General features: G+C 38.3%; 1 long non-coding RNA gene across 1 annotated transcript; it reads right to left on the minus strand.

Moving 5' to 3' along the window:
- Positions 1-205: 205 nt before the first annotated feature.
- On the minus strand, positions 206-6,184 carry LOC134484263 (uncharacterized). The gene is made up of 3 exons (XR_010061678.1): positions 5,761-6,184; positions 4,420-4,478; positions 206-658 (listed from the first exon to the last, which is right to left on the minus strand). It is a non-coding gene; the product is annotated as an uncharacterized LOC134484263 (long non-coding RNA).
- Between the last annotated feature and the right edge of the window lie 2,117 nt (positions 6,185-8,301).

Below are 8,301 nucleotides of genomic sequence, written 5' to 3' on the forward strand. Positions count from 1 at the left end.
ACTCAGAGAATCCTGCTTAGTTTTGGAAAATTCTAGCTTCTCTGATGTATATGTGAAAATTTTGGAGCCTCACCTTTTGGACAGAATGACCTAGAGTCCCCTGTGGAGAAAGGGGATATTTACTCTTCTCCATACATTGTGTAAATATGGAGTCTGAGGTAATGTCTGTCTTTTTCGCTGAGCTGTGTTCCCTGTAGTGCAAAATGCTGGGTCCTCATTCCATATCCAGTTTGCTAATTTATGTCTTTTTAGGGGGCAATTGTGTTCTTTGATGTTTAGAGATATTTAGGAATAGTGATGGTTGCTTTCTGTTTTTTCATAATTTGAAGTTAGTTTATGTTTGTGTGCTTCTCTTCTCTGTTTTGTTGAGAAAAGTTTAATTTCTTTCTTTATCTATGGTTTTACTTTGCCACAATGTGTTGGACTTTGCCATTTATTATCCTTTGTAGGACTGGATATGTGGAACGATACTGTGTAAATTTGGTTTTGTCATGGAATATCGTGAAGCCCGTTAAGCTCCTCTGCTTCTCCAGCCCTTCCCTCAGCTCTCCAGTGGAACTCACTGAGCTCCATCCAATGTTTGGCCGTGCATCTATGCAGCTGTTTCAGTCGGCTGCTCCATTGTGCCTTCCAGAGGAAAATAATGCTACCCTCCTGTCTGCAAACACAAGAAAGGACCATTAATAATGTCAGGGTTTGCCGTCTGCCCATAGGATAAGTCTCACATCCGGCCACTTATCCTTTGACCATTCCCTCATTTCCTCTTCCATCTCTGTCCCTGTGTTTCTTACAGAGGGGGCAATTTCTGGGTCAAAATTTTGGGGGTGGTTTGTGTCCTTAACCTTCCACCATAGGTCCTCCGTGGCTACGGAAAGTGACCATTTCAGTATCTGTATCCCCATTGCTACGAGTCTCAGCTAAAGTCACCCTCAACGATGCCAGGGTAGCCTCACCCATCCCAGATTGCAGGCAAATCATAGAGATAGCACCAACCCTGGACAGTCACTGATTTCAGTTTATTCTCTTGGCTCTCTGTCCCTTTTGCACGCCTCTCCCAAGAAATGATTCTCAAACCCCATATCCCTTCCCATCCCCTCAGCCACCCAATCCTTTCCTTCCATCTGCCTCCTCTCATTATTTTATTCCTCCTTCTGAGTGAAATCAAAGCATTTTTCTTGGATCTTTCTTCATGTTTAGCCTCTTTGGTTCTGTAGATCGCAGCGTGTGAATTCTGTACTTTATGGCTAATACCCTCTTTTAATCACTTAAATTTAATCATGTACATGTTATTTTGGGTCTCAGTTACCTCATTCAGAACAATACTTTCCCATTCCATCTACTTGACCGCATCTTCACAATGTCCTTATTTTTCATAGCTGCGTAGTATTCCATAGTGTAAATGAACCACATATTCTGTAGCCATTCTTTCATTGAGGGGCATCTCGGTTATTTCTATTTTCTACTCATTATGAAGAATGAAGCTAGGAACATGATGGAGCACGTGTCTTTGCGGTATGGCAGATGTCTTTTCAGACATAAGGCCAGGAGTAGTACAGCTAGGTCTATAGGAAGAATATTCCTCGTTCTTTCAGAATCCACTGAATAGATATGCAATATCATTATTCAGTTTTGATCTTCCCCGGCAAACGGTATTTGTATCCTTATATTTATCAGCTTCCTCAAAGGAGGATGCCTCTAACTAGACCTCTATCATGTATTAAGGAGATCGCATATGAACCTTCTGTCTATTTTAATTGTTCAGTAAATGCTAGAGCCTATGACAGGGAGCCAGAGAGGAAATTTGATAATGGAGGGTGGAGGATGGGGTTAGGTAGAGAGTCAGAATAGGGTAAGAGAGGTATAGTATTATTACTATATAATAATTTAATATACTAACATAATATATAAATATTAATTATATTGAATCATGATATTAATATTTAATAATTCAATATATTTATGTAGTATATCTTTATTTATTATTTATTATAATAATATAATTCAATATATTAATATACTAGAGTAATATTTATTATATATTAGCATAACTTTGATATATAACAATTTAAAATGTTAATGTAGTATATTAATATTACTTATATTATTATAATGTTAGTATATAATAATTTAATATATTAATTTATTATATAATATTATATATATATGTATATACACACACACACATATAAATATACTGCATGCTATGCAACATCCACAAAGTTAACTCCAAGTGAGCTCGCATGTTAATGGAAAATCCTGAGGGTAGAATTTTTTTTTTTTCAGTTTTGTTTGCTTATATGGTGGATCACTTTGATGGGTTTTCCTAGATTGATCCACTCCCGCAACCTCAAGAGGAAGCCTACATGATGGCACTGAATGGCGGTTTTGATATGCCCTTGGATATTATTTTGGAACATTTTACCTAGTAATTTTTCCACCAATGTTCGTAAGGGAAATTCGTCTGAAATTCTTCCTTGTTGAGTCGTTTGTGATTTAGGTGTCAGGGTGACAGTGGTGACATGGAATCAGTTTGGCTATTTTCCTCCTGTTTCTGTTTTTTGGAGTAGGTTGAGAATTCTTTGAAAATGTGGTACGAGTCTGTACTCAAACAATCTGGGGCTGTTTCAGTGGGGAAACTTAATTACTGTTTGTGTCTCTTTAGTTGTTATAGAGCTATTTACATAGTTTATCCTACCTGAATTTACCTATGATCAGTGTAATCAGTCTACACAATCATTCACTTTGTTCAGAGCTTCTAATTTTTGAGACAGCAGGTATTTGAAGTGAGACCTAAAGATTCTGTGACTTTCATCAGTGTCCATTGATACGGCTCCCTGGTTCAATTCTGTTTTTGTTATTTGGATGATTTCTCTCAACCTATTAGATTATCTGTCTGTGTGTTTGTCTGTCAGGTTGATGTTACAAGGAACCAACTCTTGTTTTTTTTTTTTTTTTTTTTTTTTTTTTTGATCTTTGTATTCTCTTTGTTTCTGATGGATCACTTTCACCCCGAGTCTGATCATTTCTTGCTGTCTCCTCCTTTAATATGTATTTGCTTCTTTTTATTTTAGAGATTTAGGGTGTGCTGTGAAGTTGCTAGTGTGTGGTCTCTCTGGTTTCTTTATGAAAGTGCCCAGTGCTGAATATGCAAGTTCCTCTTAGCACTACTTTCCTTATGTCCCTTAAGTTTGAAGAAGCTGTGCCTTCATTTTCATTAAATTCTAGGAACCCTTTTTGTTTTTCATGTCTTCTCGGAACTGGTTGTTTTTCAGTTGCGAGCTATTTAATTTCAATGAGTTCATACACTTTTTCTTATTGTTGAAGTCCAGTTTTAATCCGTGGTGATCTGAAAAGATCCAATGGTTAGCACAGTCTTTCTGTATCTGTTCTGGCTTGTTTAGTGTGGGAGAACATGGTCAGTTTATGATAAGGTTCCATGAGGTACTGAAAAGAAAGAGTGTACTTTTGTGTTCGAGTAAACTATTCTGTAGATATCATTGAGGTCAATCTAATTGAACCCCGTATTAGTTACATCATTTATATTTTTTTAGTTTCTGTCTCAATGGCCTGTCCTTGGTGAGAGTGGGACATTGATGTTCCCCACTATTAATATTTGAGGTTCAATGTGATATTTAAGCTTCAGGAATATTTCTCTCACCAATGTTGCTGCTTTTGTCTTTGACACATAGACATCCAGAACTGAGATGACATTTTGGTGGCTTTTTCTTCTGAAGCATATGAATTGTCCTTCCCCATCTCTTTTGATTACTTTTGGTTGAAAGTCTGATTTGCCGGATGTTAGAATGGCTACACCATCTTGTTTCTTGTGTCCATTTGCTTGGAAAACTTTGCCGATCCCTTAGTCTGAGGTTGTGTCTATCTCGGCTGCTAGATTGTGTTTCTTGAGTGCAAAAGAAGGATGGATCCTGTTTTTAAATCCACTGTATTAGCCTGTGTCCTTTTACTGCTGAGTAGAGGCCATTAATGCTTAAAGGTATTAATGAGAAGTGATATTTAGTTCATGCTATTTTGATGTTACAGGAGCAGTGCTTTTTTTTGCTTGCATGTTTTTTGGTTTTTGTTTTTTCGATTGGGATGTTTGAGTGTTTTTGTGAGTATTAGATCTGTTCTGTAGGGTGCATGATTTTTTTGTTTGCATGTTTTTGTTTTTGTTTTTTTTGGAGAGCTGTAAGAGTATGCGTGAGAATATGAGATCCCTTCTGTTGGTTATGCTATGTAATTATTAATATCTAGTGGGAGGCAGGGACGGTTCAATTTCTTAAAATCCATCAATATAATCTACTATATAATGAGACTGAAAGAAAAAAATCACATAATAATCTCATTAGGTGCTGAAAAAGCTTGCAAAAATATTCCAACCCCCCTTCATGTTAAAAGCATCAGAGAGATCAGTGATACCAGTCCTATGCAGAAACATAATAGAAGCAATGGACAGCAAGCCAGCACGCAACATCAACCTAAATGGAAAGAAACATAAAGAAATTCCATTAAAGTTAAGGACAATGTAAGGATTCCCACACTTCCTACTCAGTATAGTATTTGAAATTCTATCCAGGTTAAAAGCATGGTTCAAATTTTGTTCTGAAATGGAGTATGGCCAAGGCCTGTGAAGGAGGAATGGCGCACAGCTTTAGAACTCCTGCAGTATGGCCCACTCTTCCGCCCAGTCCCGTTGGACCTTGGAGAGTCAGGAACCCAACGAGGACTTCATGCAGAGTGTCACTCGGTTTTTGCACTAATATCTCTCTTAATCTAAGAAGTGCATGAAAATCCTCATGGAGCTTCACACCACTCAGAGGGCAGCGCCATTGGTATTTGCAATAACAGTGGTCAAGATCTTTTAGGATTTGCCTCTGGGGCAGATCAGTGCTTCCATCATTTCCCAAGGAAATGTAGAATGGTCAGCGACGACCGCCAACCTTAAAACACATTTGGAAAAGTAAATTGCTTGTGAAGCTGACTAAGATGTTGTCCCTACTGACTCTGAGGTAATAAAAAAATTATGTAACAGTTTGAGGTTTGGAAAGGCTGGGACCTTTTAAGGTCAGGGATCAAGAACAATGGCGGCACAGGCTAATGGTGTGACTGTCACAAAGGCTGAACTGTTGATGACTGATTTCTGTCCCAGGTTTAGCCTCAGTTCCTGATAGGTTTTAATAAGGATTGCCAATCACAGATGTGCATTCTGATCATTTAAAGCAGATATGACATTTTTATACAGATATTTAGATTCCTGTTTTTTTAAAGATTCTTGAGTACTGTTAAAGATAAATAATACAATATTTAAACATTTCTCTGTAAATTGAAATTGCTTACTTATGATGTTACGTTGGCCTTGGAAGGAATTTGATTTCTTTAGGTGTACTATGTAATATTTGTTCTAATACAGTATTGGGTATCATTTTTTCAGCACTATGCAAGAAAATAAAACTAGAACATGATCACATTTGTGTAATATAATATTCAATAAATTAATGGTCTATATGGAAAATACTGCCTGTCGGGAAAAAGAGAAAACCTAGAAAATTGAACTGTATGTCACAGGAATGAACCTCGAAATAAAAATATTATCTAGGAAAATCTCCTATACTTTATTTTCCTAAATCATTTCTACCCATGCAAAGCCCCTGACCAACTTTCTCCATTCAGAGTAAGTAACCACTATTGAAGACAAGAGAAGTCTCTAGATTTAGAGAGATATAGTATGTAAAGATTTCCACTGTGTCACAAAAGACTCACCTGGAAAAGGCACTCTCAAAATTGGTCAATGAAAGCAAAGCTGTTCAGCAGGTAGGATATGGAGGTTCTCAGTGACACCATCATTAGTCCCTCCCTGAAAAATCTCTTGTAACCTTGAGAGCTCTAGCTCCTTCTGTGAGGTCATAAGTGTTGTTGTGACAGCACTTGCTTCTTAGATATTCCTTCAGTACCTCTAGGGCTTACTAATTGGCCTTTAATTCAGAGTGAACAGCCATTTTTGAGGGAGAAAAGGAGGATGAAGAGATCAGAGGTGGAAAGAAGGAAGATGCCCTTCTGTCTTGGTGTTAAAAAAGGAAGAAATACGTGGTCCATTGGAGAGCTAAATTAGTCCTGGGTAGGTTTTTAGTGGGTTCCCTGAAGAGACAGCCTTGATCTGAGTCTTCCACATATGGGAATCAGGAGATGGGAGCCTCTCAGAAGCATCTGGACTTCCCTGTTCTTATAGTTCCTGGAAGTCAGAGTGTTTATATCATTCATTTCTTTATTCCACAAGCCAATATTGGGAAGGGCACAGTTGTTGCCTGAGAGCTCATGACTTTTATTCTTTTTGTCATGAAGATAAAGGTCCTGAGGAAGAAGGGATGAACAAGTATTGTATTTTCAGCTCAGAGTAAACTCCTTCAGGCTTTGGATCCCTATAGTGCTGTTTGTGTCTGACACTGATATCTGGGATAGAGAAGTGCTTCTAGTTGAGATTTCATCATCTCAGTCTTTCAGTAGTATGACTCTACCATTTCCTTACAGTGACCCTTTACATTTCTGAGTCAATAGGTGAGATAAGCTAGCAGTTTCTTTTATTTTATTTCTTCCATTTTTTTCATTTTTTAGCAAATTTTATTGCTTATTTAATTGGATATTTCTATATTAACATTTCAAATGTTATTTTCTTTCACAGTTTCCTGTCAATAAGACCCCTAACTGGTCCCACTACCCTTCTTCTATAACCTCCCTTACTGCACCTTGACATTCTTTGAACTGGGAGTCAAACCTGGGAAGGACAAAGTTCTTCTCCTTCCATTGGTGCACAATAGGGCCATCCTCTGTAACATATGATATTGGAGCCATAGTTCTGTCCATGCACAGAATATTGGATTAGTACCAGAAATCTCTGTTTCTTTGGAATTGTTTTTAGTATGGAGTTGAAAGCCCCTTCAATTTCTTTGGAGCGATGTCCTTGCCGTCCTCCAATGTTTATGTTATTATTATGGTTAGAATTAAGTATGACTATTTTCATGGAAAATCCCCACCCAGCTGCAGAATACTAATACACATCTGGTGGTCAAGAAAAATAATAATATTTCAAAGTTGTCCTGCTGACTAATAATATGACATACCTGTGACATTTCTGATATTATGTCAACATCAGCTGACTCCCTGACCACACCAATACTGTATCTTTGGCCTGAGTAAATGTTTCTTACTTCTCGCCTCCCTCTGTTACCCCTGTTATGGTATAAATTCATCCTTGGAGGAAAATAAAATTTTTGCCTTGATCAGACTCCTACCTTAACGTTTTTCTTTGCGACCCTTGTCCCCAATTCTATTCCTGGCACCCTCAGACCTCTCACTTACAAATGGCTACCAATGTGCAGCTCTTTGAAGATGTTCTTGAGGAGAACGTCTATCACTGTGAATAGGCTGGTCTGTCTTTTTGTTTGTGGAAGCCTTCGTTCCCCCTTGGAGCTTTTGCTCCCACCCCCGTCCCATCCCAGAGCTTTTGCTGAGTGATGGAACAAGCATTCTACAGTCATCTTTTGTGACATGTCTCAGGGAGTCACTCAGGACACAAATAGGGTTAAAATTTAAAAAAAAAATCTTAGATTTTGTAAAAATATTTGTCCATAGTTCCCCCAGGAGGGAACAACTGATTCAAAAGATAGTACAGAGTTAGTGATTGTTTAATGGATGGGCTAACCCTTTTACTGAAGTCTACCCCCTGTAATGAATAAAAGTTGTGTGGTTTATGGGTACAAGGTTGGCTCTCCTTGTATGGATGAGCAACCTCACATATGTGGATTTAAAACCTTATACCCTCATGCTACTGCAGTGGTCACTTTGTCAATCTGTGCTCCGTGATTGTGCTCCAGAAGTGGTCCACTATGGGGTCTTACAACATTTTGGTCCATCACAGGGAACTCTGTTCCCTCCAGACCACAATTGGCGAAGAGATCAGAGGTAAGCTCAAGCAAATCTGTGTTTTGTGTTCTGTGTTACTTTCTGTTTTGTCTCTGTGTCATGTCTGGTTTTTGTTTCATGTTGACTTGTGTTGTCTGCCTCTGATGGCTGAAGTGTTTGAGTCACCACTGGAGAGGATTGAGAGTCCACTTGGTAGTCGCTATTGGTCCTGTTAGGGGCTTACGGCTGTGACAGGACGACTTGCTAGTTTTCACAGGCCATAGGCCCTAGAGGGTGCTCTAGGAGGAGAAAGGAATCTAGAGGACCCTCTAGAAACCCATTGCAATGCCCTTGAAGCCCTCCATTGTGTAGATGTTATTATTATTGTTAGAATTAACAATAGGT

Source organism: Rattus norvegicus, chromosome Y (genome assembly GCF_036323735.1).
Source record: "Rattus norvegicus strain BN/NHsdMcwi chromosome Y, GRCr8, whole genome shotgun sequence".
In the NCBI taxonomy this organism is placed as follows: Eukaryota; Metazoa; Chordata; class Mammalia; order Rodentia; family Muridae; genus Rattus; species Rattus norvegicus.